Genomic DNA, 22,793 nt, shown 5'->3' with positions numbered 1-22,793 from the left:
ACATATAGCACGAGAACAAGCTGTGTTAAACCAAGGTTTGGAAGGTTCAGGTCGAGAAAAAGAGAGAGGAATGTACGTCTCCAGGCCAGTCACTATCACCTCTGTTATGCGCTTGGCACACAAAGATGGGTCTCCGACACGGAAGCAGTAGTCATTCCAAGGAAAATCAGCAAAATACCTCCTCAGGCCCTCTCAATTAGCAGAGGCAAAACGCCAGAGGCACCTTAACACAGGGGGATCCTGAGGAGGGATTGGAGCAATAGGACAAGATACAGATATGAGACAGATAGAGAAGATAGGATGACAGCATAAGCAGGATTAGAGGCCAGGAAAATGTCAAGAATATTGGGTGTATCTCCAAGACGGTCAGGAATACGAGTAGGGTGTTGCACCAATTGCTCTAGGACGTGGGAAATAGCAAAGTTGTTCACTATGATGGTCAGTGAAGGGAGAGGAAAGCCAAAGCTGGTGGTGAACATTGAAGTCTCCAAGATTGGAGATTTCTGCTAAAAGGAAGAGTCAGAATGTGCTCCACTTTGGAAGTTAAGTAGTCAAAAAATTTCTTATAGTCAGAGGAGTTAGGTGAGAGGTATACATCATAGGTAAATTTAGTATGAGAGTGACTCTGTAGTCGTAGCCAAATGGTGGAAAACGCGGAAGATTCAAAAGCGTGGGCACGAGAGCAGGTTTAATCGTTGCGCACATAAACACAACATCCAGCTTTGGATCTAAAATGAGGATAGAGAAAGCAGGAGGGAACAGAAAAAGGGCTACTGTCAGTTGCCTCAGACACCTGTGTTGATGGTGATGTAACTAAATACCACTCCTTCATAAAACTGTTTGACACTACTGTAGGCAGTAAATTAACTGATGATGGAGAAAAGTTGGCATATCTTGAAAGACTAACAAAAGGAGAAGCTAATAGAGTCGTAAGACTTTGTGTAACATTACCAACTAATGAAGGCTATGCGGAAGCCGGAAAAATGCTGGATGAATTCTATGGTGATGTAGATGAAATAACCCATGCCTATGTAAATGAGATTGTAAACCGGCCCAACTTAAAGGCAGGCAATGCAAAATAATTTAGAAGCTTTAGAATTATGTTGAAAGCATGTCATCATTCCCTTAAAGCAGGGAATTTAGAAGCTAAAGACCTTGACAACCCCAAGACTATGAAAAAGATTGTCAGTAAACTGTCATACCTGGTACAGGATAAATGGCAAACACTTGCATATGACATTAAGCAAACTAGGAAGGTTGATTTAGGAGATTTAGTAATCTTTGTAGAAAGACAAGAAAGTATAATGAAATATGCAATCATAGGAGAAGAGTCTTCCAGTAAGAGGGTTGCACAACCTGAGAGGATTAGTGAGACACCAACTAGCTTTCCACACAAGTCAAATGTTTACAACATAATAGTAGAGGAACCAACACAACAATAGGTCAAGTGTGGGTATTGTGAGAAAGACCATAATAGTGCAATTGTGAAAGTAAGAACAAAGCCATTTGATGAGCGTTCAAAGTTTGTAATAGATAAAGGATTATGCTTTAGCTGTTTACACAAGAGGCACATGGATGAAAATTGTAAAAGACGAAAGACCTGTAGCATTTGGAAAAAGAAGCACCTAACAGCTCTCCATAAAGAAGCAAAGGAAGACACGAGTAGTGCTCAGTGTAACACTGGTAATGACCATAAAGAGACAGAACAACAGCAGAACAGACCAGTCAGGATTAATTTAGGGAAGATTATGAATACACAAAGTGATCCGATGAATTATCAGTCATCCAGGTAAAGGTGAGGGATAAGGATGAAAACTTTGTTCCAACTTATGCTTTCATTGATAATGGCAGAACAGGAACATTCTGTACAAGGGAACTGCTTAGTAAGCTTACTCACCAAGGTATTCAACCTGCACAAATATCCATCACTACCTTACAGTCAAATGACATTAAGGTTGATAGTTATGTAGTAATAGGTATTGAAATATGGGTTCCAAATGAAAATAATTCTATCTGCTTACCATCAATCTACAGTCTCAAAGGAAGATATTGTGAAACAAGGATCTAGTAAGATGGACACACCTACATTCAGTGGACATACCAGAATATGGAGTAGACATAGGGTTATTGTTAGTTCAGAATGTACCACAAGCAATGGAACCAAAAGAAATTATACTCAGTTCTGTAGATGGCGAACCATTTGCTGTAAAGACCAAATTAGGATGGATAGTTTACGGACCCGCGGGAAATAATAAACTTGCACATGTAAAGGTCAACCATGTCAAGATTGAAGATGTCACATTAGATAATTTGTTGTTCAACATATATAACCAAGAATTTAAGGATGTCAATTCATTAGACAGAGGTCTTTCTGAGGAAGACAGACAATGGATTGCAAAGGCTAATGATAGTTGTCAACAAATTAATACAGGACACTATGAGATTGGCATGCCTTTTAAGAAGAAAGATCCTATGTTACCCAGTAATATAAAAGCAGTTGTCAAAAGACTGGAAGGATTGAAGAAAAAATTGAAGAATGATTCTACATTCTACAGATTCTACAGGGATTACAGGGATTATTGTACATTTATGTCAGACATGATTGAGAAGGCTTATGCAGAAAAGATTCCAGAAGTAGATGTACATCACAAAGATGTATGGTACATACCACATCATGGAGTGTACCATCACCAAAAGACAGACCAGATTAGAGTGGTTTTTGACTGTGCAGCAAAGTATAAGGGAGTCTCGTTAAACGAAGCGCTGCTTCATGGACCAGATCTAACTAACCTTCAAGTGAAAGTCTTGTTGCGATTTCTTCAGTCCTCTTATGCCTTTATGGCAGACATTAATTAAATCAATGTTTTTACAGGGTCCAGTACCACAGAAAGACAGGGATTACTTAAGATTTTTTATTGTGGCCTGACGGAAACTTGCAAGAAGACCCAGTTGAATATCGTATGACTGTACACCTATTTGGGGCAAACTCATCTCCTAGTTGTGCAAATTTTGCTTACCAGTTAGAAACAACAGTAAAGACTACTCAGATGTCACATAACAGACGGTATTGAATAGCCTTTATATAGATGACTGCCTTACATCAGCTGAGACAGAGGAAGAATTAGTTAAGGTTGTTAAGTTGTGTAAAAGGTTGATTAGATCTGACAAAATTTGCCAGCAATAGTATAAAACTGTTAGAGTCTCTGCAAGCAGAACAACGTGGAAAAATGTTAAGGAGTTAGACTTGTGTCGTGACTCACTTCCAATTGAAAAGGCATTAAGCATTCACTGGAACATAGAGAAGGATGTCTTTACAGTATCTTTGATGCACAAGGAAAGACCATTGACAAAGAGAGGACTGTTATCCAGCTAATGATCCCATCAGGAGGTTTCTGTAGTATTACTCAAGTTGGCATGAACTCAAAAAAGCAGTAGCATGGTTGATGCGTGTGAGGACTGCTTTGTTGAAGAAGAACAATGTTAAGTTCCCTAAACTTCTAACAGTCAAGGAATGAGATGAAACAGAAAAGGCTGTTTTAAAAATTGTTCAAAAGCAGTCTTTCTCAGATGAGATAACAGCTTTAAGCAATGGAGAGAGAATCAAGAAAAGTAGTCCTCTTTGTAAATTGCACCCAGTATTGCATGAAGGACTTCTTAGAGTAGGAGGCAGACTGTCAGAGTTCACACTCAGCTTTGATAGCAAACATCCAATGATTTTAACAGGAAAGCATAGTATAACCCAGCTCATAGTCAAGGAATGTCATGAGAATGTAGGACATCAAGGAAGGGAACATGTATTGAGCTCACTTAGACAAAAGTATTGGATTATTAAAGGTTATAACACTGTACGGAAGGTAGTCAGAGATTGTATCAGGTGCCGCAGATAACAAGTACCAGTGGTTCAGCAACTAATGGCCAGTCTTCCAGGAGACACAGTTTATCCCTGTGAGCCTCCATTCACTAGCGTTGGAGTGGATTGTATTGGACCATTTTATACAAAGAGAGGAAGAAGTCAAGTAAAATGCTATGGAGTCATTTTCACATGTTTGACTACTCATGCAATTCATATTGAAGTTGCTGAATCACTGGCAACAGATTGCTTTATCAATGCTCTAAGAAGGTTCATAGCAAGGAGAGGGCAGGTACAATCCATTCGTGGTGACAGGGAAACAAACTTCGAAGGAGCAGAAACAGAACTGAGAGAAGCAATGAAGGCTTGGAATCAATCTGCTATCAGTGAATCTCTCCTGCAGAAAAATATAGATTGGATTTTCAACACTCCACATGCATCTCATCATGGTGGTGTATGGGAAAGACAAATCAGGACGGTGAGAAAGGTGTTAAATACAGTAACAAAAGAACAGGTATTGACTGATGAAGGATTAAATACTTTGATGTGTGAAGTAGAGGCAGTAATAAACGGTAGGCCTCTAACTAACAATTCCAGTGATCACCATGATCTTGAACTACTGAACCCTAACCATCTTCTAATAATGAGAAGTAGTCTCCTTGTTGTGGGCAAAATAGATCAGACAGACATGTATTGTAGAGAGAGATGCAGGCAGGTTCAGTAATTTGCTGATATATTCTGCAAGAGGTGGTTACGTGAGTATTTGTTAACATTGCAAGAAAGACAGAAGTGGCTTATTACAAGTAGGAACCTACAAGTAGGAGATGTTTATTAATGATGAAAGAAAACTCTTCTAGATGCCATTGGCCTGTTGGTAGAGTAGATGCAGTCAAGATGGGTCGTGACGGATTAGTAAGGAGTGTAACAGTCAGGAGAGGAAAATCAGTCTTCGACAGACCACCATCCAAACTGGTTTTACTTTATGAAGGTGACAATGATTGCATGAAAGAAGGATGTTACAGTGTAAGAACCAATATTTAGGATAAGCTAATGTAATTATATGTTTACTTAGAATTGAGAATGTATTATGAGAATTTCATTATTTTGTAGTTTTTTGTGTTGAAGTCCTGAAGGATTCAAGGAGGGTGGTGTTAGCGCCACATATTGATGATAGATTAGTTTACCCTCAAACCGTTTTCTAGATGGAGTCGCTATGTGTACATTATTACACCATGTTTTTCAATACAACATAACAAAAGAATGTCATTTATATGTAATTGATATTGTATAATAAGCTGTATAATATTGTAACTAACATTTCCTGTAATATGACCATAATATGATGTAAGCATGAGCAGTGGCTAATGAATAGAAGCGATAAATGAAATTAGCTAGCGGGCATCCATGCCCCACTTGGCATGTTGAGAGAGAGTTGAGGAGACAGAGGGACGCGTTTGGAGCAGGTCGCACGCCGCTCAGTTCCCCTTATTTGGAGATCTGCCCCTCCACCCTTTGATTGACAGCCTTTCATAGTGTACCTGAGATGTAGTAAGGTGTATGGTGCACCATAGAGATCTGATTAGGAGCCGCTGCAATGAATTTTGGAAGGAATATGCTTTGGTGAGTAACATTGATTTTTACTGAGTCAGCAATTGCTTTGTACATAGAATTTGTGTGGTTATTATGTTATATAGGCGTAGATATATTATTATTGTATTATGTAGTCATGTATTTGTCGGCAGAAACGAGTTGTACTGAGATATGCTGATGTCATGAAGGAATAAACAAGACAGTGTACCCAGAACAAGAGTTTACAGTATTCCAACACCTTGACGAGTATATAGATGCAGCAGGCGATTACAGTTATTTTCATAAGTTATTAATTACTAGTACTTGTTGCAGATGAGATTAGTGACCAACATAGGGGATGGAGGACTGCTCTCACTCTCGTGGAATAACCACAACGCCACCTTCTGCCACAGTCTGTCAACTTTCCGGGAAAAGGTGACTGGTGTTTGTCGCCTTGAGCTGTTACTCAGGAAGTGAAGGTCAGCAGTGCAATCCTTAGGATGGTAGATCTGAAACTGTCTGCAGATAATATGTTCTCCTCCATAATAATTGTTCTCCTCCAGAATTACAGCTTTATCGCACTGGCAGAAATTTATTTTTTTCTATTTATTATTATTATTTTTTTTTTTTTTTTATGGTAGATTTTGGTGTGTCTGATGTTGTGTGGTAATCTTTCTGTCAGAAGTAACTCATGAAGATATTAAATTTTCAAATTTGTATTGATATGCTGTGCTGTAAGTAGTACTCAGAGATCCCAGCTGGGAAGGCATGTCAGAGGCCTCACGTACAGGATTAGAGGCCCGGCAATGTTATAATCTCGACTTTGGATCATGTTTTTAAAATTTATATCATTCAAATTAGTGTAATTGAAGAGGTGTGTGTGTGTGTGTGTGTGTGTGTGTGTGTGTGTGTGTGTGTGTGTGTGTGTGTGTCCCATCTTCCTTGTTCAGAATCATATTAGACCCTGAGTCCTTTCCATGCATTTTGGCGTTATGGTACGTAATAAAGTAAAATACACTCAAAATATATATTTTTGTTAATGTTGTTTTGTTTCTCCATTTAGAGTTCTATTAATGCATTTTAGCATTTTGGTACCTAAGATCAAAAACACTTACAATACACGTCTCTTGTAATGTCATTTCGTTCCCTCGTTTGCATGTATTTAAGTGTTTTTGTACGTAAGTAGTTTGAAAACACTCAAAAAAAAAAGAAGTTTTTGGTAATGTTTTTTTTGTTTTTTGTTTATTCCCATATAAGGTGCTTTCCTTTCTTTTTACGTTTGGTACCTATCATGCACAAAAACACTGAAAAAATAGATTTCTTGTAATTTCATTTAATTTCTCCTTATAATGGGCTTTGCATGTTTTGGTAACTTAAATTACACGATTTTGGTAATGTTTTGTTTCTCTATATAGAGTGGTATTAATGCGTTTATGTCTTTTGGTACTCAATAGGCTTAAAATTATTAAAATTATCTTTTTTGTTCCTCCATATACGGTTTTTTTTTTTTTTTTTTTGCGTTTTTCTACGTAATAAACTCAAGAACACTCAACATACATGTTTTGGTAATGTTATTCCATTTCTCCATAAGCGGTGTTTTCTAGGTGTTTTATCATTTTGGTGAAGTAGAAAAAAAAATAGACGCTATGGGTAAAGTTGTTTTGTTATTCTATGTTGGGTGATTTCCATTTTTTCAACCGTTTTGGTGCTTAACATGCAAAAAAAAAAAAAAGAAAATTTAAAAGACACGTTTCTGGTAATGTCGTTTCGTGTCACTATATAGGGCGCTTTGTATGCATTTTGGCATTTTGGTACCTAACAATGTGAACACATTTTAAATACACGTTTTTGGTAAAGTTTTTTTTTTTTTCATATGGAGTACTACTCATGTGATTTAGCGTTTTGGTACGAGTACTTAAGAAGGTCAAAAACATTCATAATACACCTTTCTCGTAATGTCTTTTCATTTCCCTGTATATGGTGCTTTCCATGCATTTTGGCGTTTTTCTACGTAAAAGGCTAAAAAATACACAAAATACTTGTGTTTAGTATTGTTATTATTTTTCCATAAAAATGTGTTTTGCATGAGGTTTTGTGTTTTGTTACGTAACTAGTTAAAAAAAAAACGCTGAAAATAGACATTTTTTGGCAATGGTTTTTTTTTTTTCTTTCCTTTTTACCATTTAGAGTGTGTTCCATTTTTTTTATTTTTTTATAGCGTTTCGGTGCTTGACACGGTCAAACATACTGAAAAGACATGTTTCTGGAAATCTCGTTATCTTTTCCATATAAGGTGCTTTTCATGCATTTTGGCGTTGGTACCTAACAATGTGAAACAGACACAAAATACACGTTTTTGGTTATGTTGTTCTATTTCTACATATAGAGAGAGTACTGTTCATGTGTTTTAGCGTTTTGGTATTGAAGCAGCTCAAAAACACACATTATACATGTCTCTGGTAATGACCTTTTGTTTCTTCATAGAGAGTACTCTGGATGCATCTTCGTACGTAAGAAGCTCAAAAACACTCGAAATTCTTGTTTTTTTGGTAATGTTATTCTGTATTTTCATAAAGGTTCTTTTGTATAAGAAGTTCAAAAACACTCAAAAGACAAGTTTTTTGTAATGTTGTTTTCTGTTCCCATATAGGATGATTTCCAGGCCTTTTAGCGTTTGGGTGCTAACATTCTCAAAACCTCCCAAAATTCACGCGCCTTGTTTCCTTTCCCCATATAACGCACTTTTTCATGCATTTTGTCGGTTTTTTTTTTTTTTTTTGCATTTTCCACTTTTGCATTTTGAAGCGAACAATAAAAAAAATTAATAAATAAAAAAATGAAAACACACGTTTTTGGTAATGTTGTTTTCTTTCTTGATAAGGAGTACTGTATATACTTTTTAGCATTTTGGTACCTAAGAAACACTCATAAACTCTTATAATAGACGTTGCTCGTAATGTCCTTTCGTTTAGCTTTTTCGTACGTTAGAAGCTCAAAAACTCTCAAAAGACCTGTTTTTTTAAATGCTTTTTTCCCCATATAGGGTGCGTTATATGCATCTTGACTTTTTGGTACTTATCAATGTGAAACGCTCAAAATGCATGTTTTTAGTGTTATTATTCTGTTTCTCAATGTTTCTCAATTCGTTTTACTGTCTTGATATCTAGACACCTCAAAAGCGCTCATATTACACGTCTCTGGTAACGTACTTTTTGTTTCCTTATATACTATATTTTGCATTAATTTTGGCGTTTTGGTAGAAAACAAGCTCAAAAACATAAAAATACTTTTTTTTTATTATTCTATTTTTCCATATTTTTTTTTTATGCATGTTTTGGTACGGAAGTACCGCAAAAAAAAACTCAAAAGTTTCGTTTTTGGTAATGTTTGTTTGTTTTGTTTGGTAATGTTTGTTTTCTCATATAGTGTGCCTTAAATGCTTTTTAGCATTTTGATGGCTAAATTGCTCATAAACCCCTTATATGGGGAAACGATATTACCAGAGACGTGTCTTTTGAGTTTTTGTTGTGCATGTTAGGTACGAAAACGCTAAAAAGCCTAGAAATCACGCTATATAGGAAAAGAAAACAATATTATCAAAAAGTTTATTATATATATATATATATATATATATATATATATATATATATATATATATATATATATATATATATATATATATATATATATATATATATATATATATATATATATATATATATATATATATATATATATATATATATATATATATATATATATATATATATATATATATATATATATATATATATATATATATATTTTTTTTTATTTTTTTTATTTTTTTTTTTTTTTCTTCATATAGGGTGCCTTGCATGGAATTTGGCGTTTACTACCTTACAATGTGAAATACAATTAAAATACGGGTTTTTGGTAATGTCATTCTTTTTTTTTTTTTTATGCGTTTCAGCATTTTGGTAACTAAAAAGCTATGTTTTATGCTTTATGTTTTCCCATTATGGGTACATTGCATGCATTTTTTTTTTCGTTTTTACTACATATCAAGCTCAAAAAAACTATAAAAAAAATCTTGTTTTTCATAATGTTATTATGTTTCCACATAAAAAGTGTTTCGGAAGCTTTTTAGCGTTTTGGTACCAAAAAAGCTGAAAAAAAGGAAAATCAAAGATACTTTTTGATCATTTTGTTTTCTTTTCCTATATAGCGTGATTTCCATGCTTTTTAGCGTTTTCGTACCTAACATGCACAACAAAAACTCAAAAGACACGTCTCTGGTAATGTCGTTTCCCCATATAAGGGGCTTTGTATGTATTTTGTCATTTTGGTAGCTAACAATGTGAAAACTCTTAAATTACACGTTTTTTTGGTGAAAGTAATTCTGTTTCTCCATATAGAGTGATATTAATGCGATTTCGAGTTATGGTACCTGAAAAGCTCGAAAATACTCATAATACACGTTTCTCGTAAGGTCTTTTCGATTCCTTATATAGGGTACTTTTCAGCATTTTTCCGTTTTTTTTTTTTCCTATGGAACAAACTAAAATAATAATAATAATAATAAAATAAAAAAATGTTTTTGGTAATAATTTTTTTCTCCATAAAGAGTGTTTTGCATAGTTTTTAAGGTTTTGGTGCTTGAGAGGCTGAAAAACACTCAAAACAAACATTTTATGATAATATAATTTTCATTTCTTATATATTGTAATTTTCACGCTTTTTATGTTTTTGATTCCTAAAAATGCACATACAAAAAAATCTGAACATACGTTTCTTGTAATGTTTTGTTTCCTTATATAAAAAAGCCTCTGCATGCATTTTGGCGTTTTGGTACCAAAGAATGTAAAAAACACTTAAATAACACATAAGAACATAAGAACATAAGAAATAAGGGAAGCTGCAAGAAGCGACCAGGCTTACACGTGGCAGTCCCTGTATGAAACACTCCTACCTATTTCCATCTGTTATCCCCATCCATAAACTTGTCTAATCTTCTCTTAAAGCTCTCTAGTGTCCTGGCACTAACTACATGATTACTGAGTCCGTTCCACTCATCTACCACTCTATTTGAGAACCAATTTTTTCCTATCTCCTTCCTAAACCTAAATTTTTCAAGCTTGAACCCGTTATTTCTTGTTCTACCTTGGTTGCTGATCCTAAGAATTTTGCTTACATCTCCCTTGTTATAACCCCTATACCACTTAAAGACTTCTATCAGGTCCCCTCTTAACCTACGTCTCTCTAGAGAATGTAAATTTAACCGCTTCAACCTCGCTTCGTAAGGAATACTCCTCATCCCCTGTAACCTTTTAGTCATTCTCCTCTGTACTGATTCTAATAGACCTATATCTTTCCTGTAATGTGGGGACCAGAACTGCACAGCGTAGTCTAGATGAGGTCTGACCAGCGCCAAGTATAACTTTAATATTACTTCCGGCCTTCTACTTTTAACACTCCTAAAAATGAATCCTAGTACCCTATTTGCCTTGTTTCTGGCTTCTATGCATTGTTTCCCTAGACGGAGTTCAGAGCTAACTATAACTCCTAAATCTTTCTCGTACCCTGTACCTACCAGAGTTTGGGTGTTTAATGTGTACCTATTGTGTGGGTTTCCTCTACCTACGCTAAGCACTTTGCATTTATTGATATTAAATTGCATTTGCCATCTATCCGTCCATTCATTCATTCTATCTAAGTCTGTCTGCAAGGCGATGGCATCCGCTTCTGACCTAATTAATCTACCTATCTTTGTGTCATCCGCAAATTTACTAACATCGCTACTAATTCCACTATCCAAGTCATTGATATATATTAGAAATAATAATGGCCCTAATAATGGCCCTAATACTGATCCCTAATGGCCCTAATACTGATCCCCAAACACGGTTTTGGTAATGTTCTGTTTCTTCATATAGAGTGGTATTAAGAAATTCTTAAACACTCATATTACATGTTTTTCGTATTTTTTTTTTATTTTCCCATATAGTTTATTTTGCATGCATTTTCGAGTTTTTCTACTTAACAACTCTGAAAACACTCAAAATACTTGTTTTTCTTTTTCTCTCCATAAAAGGGTTTTGCATACGTTTTAGCGTTTTGGTACTTCAGAAGCTCGAAAACACTGAAAAGACACGTTTTTCGTAATGTTGTTCTGTAATCCTATATACCTAGGGTGATTTCCGTGCTTTTTTAGTGTTTGGTGCCTAACACGCTTAAAAACACTCATCACAACATAAGAACCTAAGAATTAAAAGAAGCTGTAAGAAGCCATCTGGCCTACACGTGGCAGTCCCTGTATGAAATATTCCTACTTATTTCCACCTATCATCATCATCCTTACATGTGTCTAATCTTTTCTTAATGCTCCCTAAAGACTTTGCACTAACAACTTTATTATTGAGTCCGCTCCATTCATTGATCACTCTATTTGAGAACCAATTCTTTCCTATATACTTTTTAAACCTAAATTTTTCGAGCTTGAATCCGTTATTTCTTGATTCTATCCCGGTTACTGATCCTAAGTATTTTGCTTACGTATCCCTTAGAACTCTTATACCAATTAAAAACTTCTATTAGGTCCTCTCTTAACCTACGTCAATCCAAAGAATGTAAATTTAACAGCTCCAGTTTTGCTTCGTAAGGAATACTCCTAATCACCTGTATCCTTTTTGTCATTCTCCTTTATTCTGATTGTAATAGACATATATCATATATGTAATATGGGGATCAAAACTGCGTAGTCTAGGTAAGGCTTGAGCAACGCCAAATATAACTTTAATATTACTTCTGAGCTTGTACTTTTAACGCTCCTAAAAATTAATCCTAGTACCCTGTTTGCCCTTTTTCTTGCCTCTATGCATTGCTTTGTTAGACTGAGTACAGAGCTAACTATTACTTCTAAATCTTTTTCGTACCCTGATCCTACCAGTTCTTCGTTGTTTATTGTGTACCTACTGTGTGGGTATCCTATTCCTACGGTAAGCACTTTGCATTTGTAGATATTAAACTGCATTTCCCATCTGTCTGTCCATTCTTTCATCTTACTCAAATCAACCTACAAGGCGATGGCATCCGATTAAGACCTAATTAATTTACCAATCCTCGTGTCATCAGCAAATTTGTTAGCATTACTACTAATTCCACTATCCAAGTCACTAACGCATATTACAAAAAACAATGGCTCTAATAGGTATCCCTGTGGCACCCCACTAACTCAAAAGACACGTTTCTGGTAATGTCGTTTCGTTTACATGCAATCTAGTATTTTTGGTATATGACTGCGAAATACATTTAATATATATGTTTTGGATAAATGTTGTTGTTTCTCCTTATAGAGTTCTATTCATGCATTTAAGCGTTATGATATCTAAGAAGTTCAAAAGCACACAAAATACGTCTTTTGTAATGTCGTTTCGTTTCCCTATAAAGGGTACCTTCCATGCATTTTGGCGTTTTGCACGTAAAAAAAAAAAAACACTCAAAATACTTATTTTTCGTAACGTTATTCTGTTTGTCGATAAAACGTGTTTTGCATGCTTTTTAGCTTTTTTGTTCGAAAGAATCTCAGAATCATTCAAAAGGTTTTCTAATCCCATGTAGTGTGCTTTAATTTTTTTTTTTTAGCGTTTTGGTGCCTAACATACATAAAAACACTTAATATATGTTTCTTATAGAATAGTTTTTTTTTTTCATATCAGGGCCTCAAATGCATTTTTGCCGTTTTATTACCTAAAATTACACTTTTGGTAATGTTGATCTGTTTCTCCACATAGAGTTGTATTAACGAGTTTCCGCGTTTTAATACCTAAGAAGATCAAGAATACTAATAATACACGTTTCTCGTTGTTGTTGTTTTTTTTTCGTTTCTCCATACAGGGTACATTGCATTATTTTTTTTAGTTTTTCCATCTTACAAGCACAAAAACTCTCAAAATATTACATTTTATTAATGTTATTCTGTCTCTCCATAAAGAGAGTTTTGCATGCGTTTTAGACGTTTTTGGTACGTAAGAAAAATTACACGTTTTTGGTAGTGATTTTTATACCAAAATAAAGTAATTCTTTTGTGAGTGATTTTGGTGCCTAACACGCTCAAATACACTGGAAATACACGCTTCTGAAATCTCATATCCTTTCCCAATGTAGGGTGTTTTTAATGCATTTTGGCATTTTGGTACGTAACAATGTGAAATAAACTTAAAATACACGTCCTTTTATTTTTTTTATTATTGTTCTAGTCTCCATATATAATATTATTCATGCATTTTCGCGTTTTGGGTCTTAAAGAAACTCAAAACACACATAATAAACATTTCTCGTGATGTCTTTTCGTTTCCCCATATAGAGTTCTTTGCGTGCATTTTGGCATTTTCAACCTAGCAAGCACAAAAATACTAAAAAATACTTGTTTTTTGGTAATGTTATTTATTTATTTATTTATTTTATTTATTTATTTTATTTATTTATTTTTTTTTTTGCATGTGTTTTAGCGTTTTGTTACGTATGAAGTTCAATAACACTCAAAGGTATTTTGCATTCCCATATAGTGTGATTTTAATGCATTTTACTGTTCAGTGCCTAACACGCTCAAAAATTCTCAAAAGACACGTTTTTCCTAATGTTGTTGTATGTCCCCATAAGGCGTGGTTTCTATGTATTTTTGCATTTTTGTATCTAATAATGTGAAAACACTTAAAATTCATGTTTTGGTAATGTTGTTCTGTTTCGCTAAATAGAGTGCTTGCTATTCATGCCTTTCAGCGTTTTGGTACCTAACAAACTCAAAACCACTCACAACACGTTTCTTGCAATATCTTTTCATTTACAAATAAAGGGTAATTTGCATGGGTTTTTCTACATAACAAGCTGAAAAAAACACTCAAAATATTTGTTTTTTGGTAATGTTATTCCGTTATTCCATGAAGGGTGTTTTCCATACGTTTTAGCGATTTGGTACGTAAGTAATTGGAAACACTAAAAAGAGACGTTTTTGGTAATGTTGATTTCTTTTTCCATATAGGAAAAGTATATATAAAGTCGTTTCTTTCTCGCATATATGGTTCTTCGAATGCCTTTTGGCGTTATTCTAGCTAACACTATAAAATACACTCAAAATACACGTTTTTTTTTTTTTTCGTAATCTTCTGTTTCTCCATATAGAGTACTATTCGTGCGTTTTATCATTTTGGTATATAATAAGGTAAAAAATACTCATATCATGAATATTTCTTTACTTCACGTAATATATATATTTTTTTCCATATAAGGTACTTTGCTTGCATTTTGTTATATATATATATATATATATATATATATATATATATATATATATATATATATATATATATATATATATATATATATATATATATATATATATATATATATATATTTTTTTTTTTTTTTTTTTTTCAGTTTTCCATAAAGAGTGTTCTGCTAGCGTTTTAACCTTTTGTTACGCAAGTAGCTCAAACACTGAGAATTCTTTTTCTTTTCCATTTTCCATACTTTTTAACGTTTTGATGCATAGCATGCCCATAAACTCTCTAAAGACCCGTTTCTGGAAATATCGTTTTTTCCACATATATAATACTTTCCAGGGATTTTTGTGTTTTCGTAATGTGAAATACAATCAAAATACACGTATTCAAAAGACACGTTTCTGAATATGTTTATTTTCCCCATATAAAATACATTGCATGCATTTTGGCGTTTTGGTATCTAATAATGAAAAAAAAAAAAAAAGTTTTTGGTGATGTTATTTTGTCTTTCCATATAAAGTACCCTTCGTGAGTTTTATCGTTTTGGTACCTAAGAAGGTCAAAATCTCTAATAATACACATCTCTCATAATGTCCTTTTGTTTAAATAAGGTACTTTCCATGCTTTTTTGCGTTTTTCTACGTAACAAGCATAAAAAACACACTTAATTTTTTTTTTTTTTTTCGTAATGTTATTCAGTTTTCCTTTTAAAAAGTTTTGCATGCGTTTTTAACGTTTTGCTACGTAAGATAAAAACTACTCAAAAGACACATTTCTGGTAATGTTGTTTTCTATTTCCATATATTATGCTTTCCATGATTTTTAGCGTTTTGGTGCCTAGCACAGTCATAAACACTCAAAAGATACTTTTTTTTTTCGTTTCATTTTACTCATATAGGGTACATTGCATGCATTTTGGCGTTTTGTTACCTGATAACATGAAAAAAAATGAAAATACACTTTTTTTGGTAAGATTCTTCTTTTTCTCCATATAGAGTAATATTCATGCATTTTAGCGTTATGGTACCTAAGGAGAACAAAAACATCAATCATACATGTTTCTCGTCATTTTCTTTCATTTTCCCATATAGGGTACGTAACAAACTCAAAACACCCAAATATATGATTTTGATTATGTTATTATCTTTCCCCATAAACTGTGTTTCACATGCGCTTCAATGTTTCTGTACGTAAGGAGCTTAAAAAAAAAAAGCACTTCGTTTTTGTGCTTAGCACGCTCATAAACACTCAAAAGACACGTTTCAGGAAACCTCGTTTGCTTTACCCATATATCGTGCTTTGTGTGAAATACATTCAAAATGCACGTTTTTTTTTTTGTTTCGCTATATAGAGTGCCATTCATGTATTTCATCGGTTTGTACCTAAGATACTCAAAAAATACATAAATAAATAAATAAAAAAATAAATAAATAAATAAATAAAAAAAACCGTTTCTCGTGATGTCTTTTCGTTTCCGCATATAGCGTACTTTGCATTCATTTTAGCGTTTTTCTACGTAACAAGCTCAAAAAAACAATGAAAATACTTGTTTTTAGAATGTTATATTTCTTCATAAAGGGTGTTTTGCATTCGCCTTAGCGTTTTGGTTCGTAAGCAGTTCAGAAACACTGACAACAGTCTTTTTTTTTTTGGGGGGGGGAGTGTTTTGGTACCTAACGCTGTGAAATACACTGATTATAAACGTTTTTGTTAATAGTTTTTTTTTTTTTTCTGTTTTTCAATACATAGTGCTATTGCTACGTTTTCGCTTTAGGTACTCAATATGCTTAAAAAAATAATAAATTATAATTCACATTTCTCGTATTCTCGTCTTTTTGTTTTCCATTATATGCTATTTTGCATATATTTTGGCGTTCCTCTACGCTCAAAAACATGCAAAATACTGTAATGTTATTCTTTTTTTTTTATAAAAGGTGTTTTTGTTTACGTTTTAGCGTTTTTTTGCTTAAGAACTTAAAAAAAAAATAAAGGCACTTTTTTTTAATGCTGTTTTGATTTCCTAAATTACGTGATTTCCATGTTTTAACCTTTTTGTGCGTAACACGCTCAGAAACATTTAACCGATACGTTTCTGGTAATGTCGTGTCGTTTCCCTTATACAGGGACTTTGAATGTATTTTGGCGTGTTTTAACGTATTATGCTTGAAAACACTCAAAATGCTTCTTTTTTGGTAATGATATTGTTTCTCCATATAGGGTGTTTTTCATGTGTTTTACCATTTGATCCTTAAGATGCTGAAAACTCTAAAAAAAAAAAACATGTTTTTGCTAATGATTTATATTCCATATAGTGTGCTTTCTATGGATTTTAGCGTTTTGTTACCTAATATGCACAAAAACAGTTAAAATATACGTTTATTATAATGTTGTATCTTTTCTCATATGATGGGCTTTGCATACATTTTATCATTTTAGTGCCAAATATTATGAAAATAAAACAAAATACACGCTTTTAGTGATGATATAAACCCATTTCCTTGTTTTGGTACCTAAATTCAAAAACACTCACAATACACGTTTCTCGTAATGTCTTTTCCTTTTCCCAAATAGGGTACTTTGCATGCATTTTTGGCATTTTTCTATGTGTTATTCTGAGAAACACTCATTACTTGTTTTTGGTAATGTGTTTTTTTTTTTTTCTGTTTATCCATAAAATGTGTTTTGCATGCGCATTAGCGTTCTCGTACGTGTGAAGTTCAATACACTCAAAAGACACGTTTTTCCTAATGTTGTTTTGTGTTCCCATATCGGGTGATTTCAATGATTCCTAATGTTTTGGTACCGAACACGATAAAAAAAAAAAAAAATTTATAGCACGTTCTCAAATGACGTTTCGATTCCCTATATAAGTGGCTTTGGATTATGGATTATGGCGTTTTGGTATCAAACAATGTGAAAACATTAAAATAACACGTTTTTTTGGTAATGTTATTCTGTTTCTCCATAGAAGTTGTTTTACATGCGTTTTAGCATTTTGGTAGGAAAGTACCTCAAAAACACTGAAACGAGGCGTCTTTAGTAACTTTTTTTTTTTTTTTTTCTTATAGGGTGCTTTCCATGCTTTTTAGCGTTTTGGTGCCTACCACGCTCATAAACACTCTAAGGACACGTTTCTCAAAATTTCGTTTCCTTTCCTATATAGGGTGCTATTCGTTCATTTTGGCATTTTGGTAATTAAGAATGTGAAAACACACAAAATTCACGTTTATGGTGATGTTACTGTTCTTCTCCATATGGAGTGTTATTCATACGTTTTAACATTTTGACCCATAAAAAGCTCAAAAACACTCAAAATACACGTTTCTCGTAAGGTCTTTTTGTCTCCCCATATAGGGGAGACAAAAAGACATATGGCGTTTTTTGTAAGTAAAAAAAATTTGAACACTCAAAATCCTTCATTTTAGTAATGTTATTCTGTTTCTCCATAAACATTGTTTTGCATGTGTAAGTAGCTCATGTTTTCGTACGTAAGAAGCTGAAAAAAACACTTAAAAATATTGTTTTTGGTAATGCTTTTTTTTTTTTAATGTAGGAAGGACACTGGCCAAGGGCAACAAAAATCCAATAAAAAAAAAAAAGCCCACTGAAATGCCAGTCACATAAAAGATTCAAAGCAGTAGTCAAAAATTGATGAATAAGTGTCTTGAAACCTCCCTCTTGAAGGAGTTCAAGTCATAGGAAGGTGGAAATACAGAAGCAGGCAGGGAGTTCCAGAGTTTACCAGAGAAAGGGATGAATGTTTGAGAATACTGTTTAACTTTTGCGTTAGGGAGGTGGACAGAATAGGGGTGAGAGAAAGAAGAAAGTCTTGTGCAGCGAGGCCACGGGAAGAGGAGAGGCATGCAGTTAGCAAGATCAGAAGAGCAGCTAGCATGAAAATAGCGGTAGAAGACAGCTAGAGATGCAACATTGCGGCGGTGAGAGAGAGACTGAAGACAGTCAGTTAGAGGAGGCGAGTTGATTCCTTGATTCCGTAATTGAGTTGAAGCTTTTGATTCCACCCTATCTAAAAGAGCAGTATGAGTGGAACCCCCCCAGACATGTGAAGCATACTCTATTCCATATAGGGTGCTTTTCATGGTTTTAAATGTTTACTTGCTTAACATGCACAAAAAAAAAAATAAAATAAAAAAAAAAAACAATTGCATGCATTTTGGGATTTTCGTAACTTTCTTTCTCACCTTTCTCACCAGACGCCAGTTAGGTTATAAGCCTGTCAGCTCCTCCATCCGTTTCGCTCTTCATATTTTCTGTTCTCCATCGCCTCGACCATTGTCTACCTTGCTTCCATCTCTTCCTTGGTCTCCCTCATGGTCGCTTACCTCTTGGTATCCACTCCATATATTTCTTAGCATGCCGATCTTCTTCCATTCTCATAACATGTCCAAACCATCTCAATCTTGCTCTATCAACATCCTCCAGTAGCGGCCTCACTCCCAAGTCTTCTCTTATTTGAACATTTCACATCTTGTCCCTTTTTGTAACACCCCTGATTATTCTGAGCACTCGCATTTCGGCTGCCAGAATCTTCGATTCTAGTTTTGTAGTTAAAGTCCAGCATTCAGCATCATATAACAGGATTGGTTGAAGAATTGTATTGTAAACTATTAATTTGCATTTTGTAGGCACATGTTTATCTTTTAGTATTGGATATAAAGCGTTTATGTTTGCATTATATTTTTTTTTATCCTTTTGTTAATTTCAGTCTCATTTAAATTTATCTTGTTTATGGTGATACTAAGATAATAAAAAAAAATTCTACCTCTGTCAGTCTTTCTCCACTACAATCCACTAATAATTGATCCAGTTCTCTTCCCACTGCTATGACTTCTGTTTTCTTGTGTTTATTTTCATCCATATTTTTCATCTTGCCATCCGTTCACAACAACATGTAGTGCGTCAGGAGAGTCTGTCACAATAGCAATGTCATCCGCATAAGCAAAAGTTTGTTATTGTGCTTGGTTTGCAACATCCGTAAACATTATCCATATAAATAATGAAGAGCAACGGCGACAGTACTCCTCCTTGTCTCACTCCAGTCCTTACTTCAAACCATTCCCCCTCTGTCTCTCCTCATATTACTCGATTCCTGCAGATCTTATAAACACTCTTTACCACTTTGATTAATTTTGAGTTTATCCCGTAGTAATCATCTTCCAGCACATACTAGAGTTTATCTCTGTTTATCCTATCAAAGGCTTTTTCTGGATCAACGAAAACTATATATTTACTTCTGTCCCACTCCCAGCTCTTTTCTAGCAGCATTTTCATGAAAAGATAAGGTCAATAGTATTCCCTCCGGCTCTAAAACCATACTGACAGCTTTTTTTTTTTTTTTTTCTCTCTCTTCGACGACCCTTTTGATTCTATGCTCAATAATTATTTCGTATAATTTACCCATATGCGATAGTAGTGATATGCCTCTGTAATTTGCGCAGTCTGTCCTTGCACCTTTATTCTTATATATAGGACAAATAACTGCTTGCTGCCAGTCTTCCGGTACCTTCTCTTCTTTATATGCAGTATTATACAACCTCGCTATCCACTCTACTGTTATTGTTCCACCAGCTTTCATTAATTCTACAGGTAGTTCATCATCACCAGAAGCCTTACCGTTCTTCATCAGGTTTAAGGCTTGCTTCACTTCCTCAACCGTGATCTCTTATTCCACCTCTACAGGTTCATCTTCATCTTGGTCTCTATCTCTCAATTCAATATTCTCCTCCATTTCTTCCCCTACATTAAGCAGCTCTTCAAAATATTCTTTCCATCGACCAGCAGCTTCTTCCTCCACCAGTAATTCTTGCCTATTTTTATCGGCCACTGAATATACCGCTGGAGTGTTTCCTTTTCTGTAGTTTTTTGCCGTGTTATATAATAGCTTCTTAGCTCCATGTACATCTTTTAGTACATCTTCTCAGATCTTTTCTCATGACTCGGTTTTGCTCTTCCTTCTAACTATTTCGGCTTGATTTTTTGCATTTATGTAATTTTCTCGATCAAGAACGTTCCTTGTCTTCATCCACCTTCTGAAACTTCACATCTCCTTTACAGCTGTCCTCACCTCGTCACTCCACCATGGGATGATTTTCTTTTTTGCTGTTTTCATTTTCTTTAAACGAAGGGTTTCACAGCTAATACTATAAATTTGGATTTTGAACTCTTCCCAGAGGCCCTCTATATTATTATTTACGTCATTTTTTAACACATTCTGTGTTGTTTCTCTTGTCTTCGTAGAAAATTCCATACGGCATTCTGGGTCTTTCAGTTTTTTTTTTTTTTATCTATTTACTTTTTTTAACCTTAGTCTACCACATTTTGCTCCTTCCTTGGGTTTCTTCATTTTAACTTTTGCAAGAACCAATATATGGTCTGCATCTGCTGCACAATAAAACTCAAAAGAAACGTTTTTTTTTCTCTGTAATATTGTTTTTTTTTTCCTCATATATGGGGTTTGCATGCATAGGGAACACTTAAAACAGACATTTTTGGTAATATTGTTTTCTTATTCCATATAAGGTGCATTGCATGTTTTTTTGTTTTTTTTCGTTTTGGTACCTTTCATGCTCATAAGCACTCAAAGACACGTTTCTTTAAACGTATGCATTCTGGTGTTCTGATACCTACTGATGTAAAATATTCTCAAAATTCACTTTTTTTTTTTTTTTTTTTGTAAATTTTTTGTTTCTCCATATAGAGTTCTATTAAAGCATTTCCGAGTTTCGGTACCTAAGAAGCTCAAAAACACACATAATACGCGTTCCTCGCAATGTCCTTTCGTTTCCTCAAATTTATTAATTTTCATGTATTTTTGCATTCTTGTACATAACAAGATCAAAAACATTAAAAAATACTCATTTTTGATAATGTTAATATGTTTACCATAAAGGTTCTTTTGTATTCGTTTTAGCTTTATTGGTACGGAAGCTGAAGACACTCAAAAGACACTTTTTGGTGATGTTGTTTTCTTTTCCCATATAGGGTGATTTCCAAGCTTTTTAGCGTGTTGGCGCCTAACACAAACAAAAACAGTAAAAATCCACGTTTCAGGCAATGTCGTTTTGCTACTCCACATAAGAAGCTTTGCATGCCTTTTGACATTTTGGTAAATAAAAAATAAATAAATGAATAAAAAAAAAATACACCTTTTTTCCCTCTATATAGAGTTTTATTCATGTGTTATAGGATCTTGGTTCTTAAAAACTGAAAAAAAAAAAAAACACACACACACACATACCAATCATTTCTTGTAATATATTTTCGTTTCGCATGTAAAACATTTTGTATTCATTTTTTTGTATTCATAAAGTCGTTTCTTTCTCGCATATATGGTTCTTCGAATGCCTTTTGGCGTTATTCTAGCTAACACTATAAAATACACTCAAAATACACGTTTTTTTTTTTTTTTTTGGTAATCTTCTGTTTCTCCATATAGAGTACTATTCGTGCGTTTTATCATTTTGGTATATAATAAGGTAAAAAATACTCATATCATGAATATTTCTTTACTTCACGTAATATATATATTTTTTTCCATATAAGGTTCTTTGCTTGCATTTTGTTATATATATATATATATATATATATATATATATATATATATATATATATATATATATATATATATATATATATATATATATATATATATATATATATATATATATATATATATATATATATATATATATATATATATATATATATATATATATATATATATATTTTTTTTTTTTTTTTTTTTTTTTTCAGTTTTCCATAAAGAGTGTTCTGCTAGCGTTTTAGCCTTTTGTTACGCAAGTAGCTCAAACACTGAGAATTCTTTTTCTTTTCCATTTTCCATACTTTTTAACGTTTTGATGCATAGCACGCCCATAAACTCTCTAAAGACCCGTTTCTGGAAATATCGTTTTTTCCACATATATAATACTTTCCATGGATTTTTGTGTTTTCGTAATGTGAAATACAATCAAAATACACGTATTCAAAAGACACGTTTCTGAATATGTTTATTTTCCCCATATAGAATACATTGCATGCATTTTGGCGTTTTGGTATCTAATAATGAAAAAAAAAAAAAAAAGTTTTTGGTG

At 33.7% G+C, this 22,793-nt stretch overlaps 1 long non-coding RNA gene across 1 annotated transcript; it reads left to right on the top strand.

Annotated features, from left to right (window-relative positions):
• Positions 1 to 4,509: 4,509 nt before the first annotated feature.
• On the top strand, positions 4,510 to 7,569 carry LOC135102576 (uncharacterized). The gene is made up of 2 exons (XR_010269681.1): positions 4,510 to 5,470; positions 5,753 to 7,569. It is a non-coding gene; the product is annotated as an uncharacterized LOC135102576 (long non-coding RNA).
• Positions 7,570 to 22,793: the final 15,224 nt, after the last annotated feature.

This window comes from Scylla paramamosain, chromosome 8, assembly GCF_035594125.1.
Source record: "Scylla paramamosain isolate STU-SP2022 chromosome 8, ASM3559412v1, whole genome shotgun sequence".
Lineage (NCBI taxonomy): Eukaryota > Metazoa > Arthropoda > Malacostraca > Decapoda > Portunidae > Scylla > Scylla paramamosain.
The sequence above is the reverse complement of the archived record's forward strand: the minus strand, read 5'-3'. Positions and strand labels throughout refer to the sequence as shown.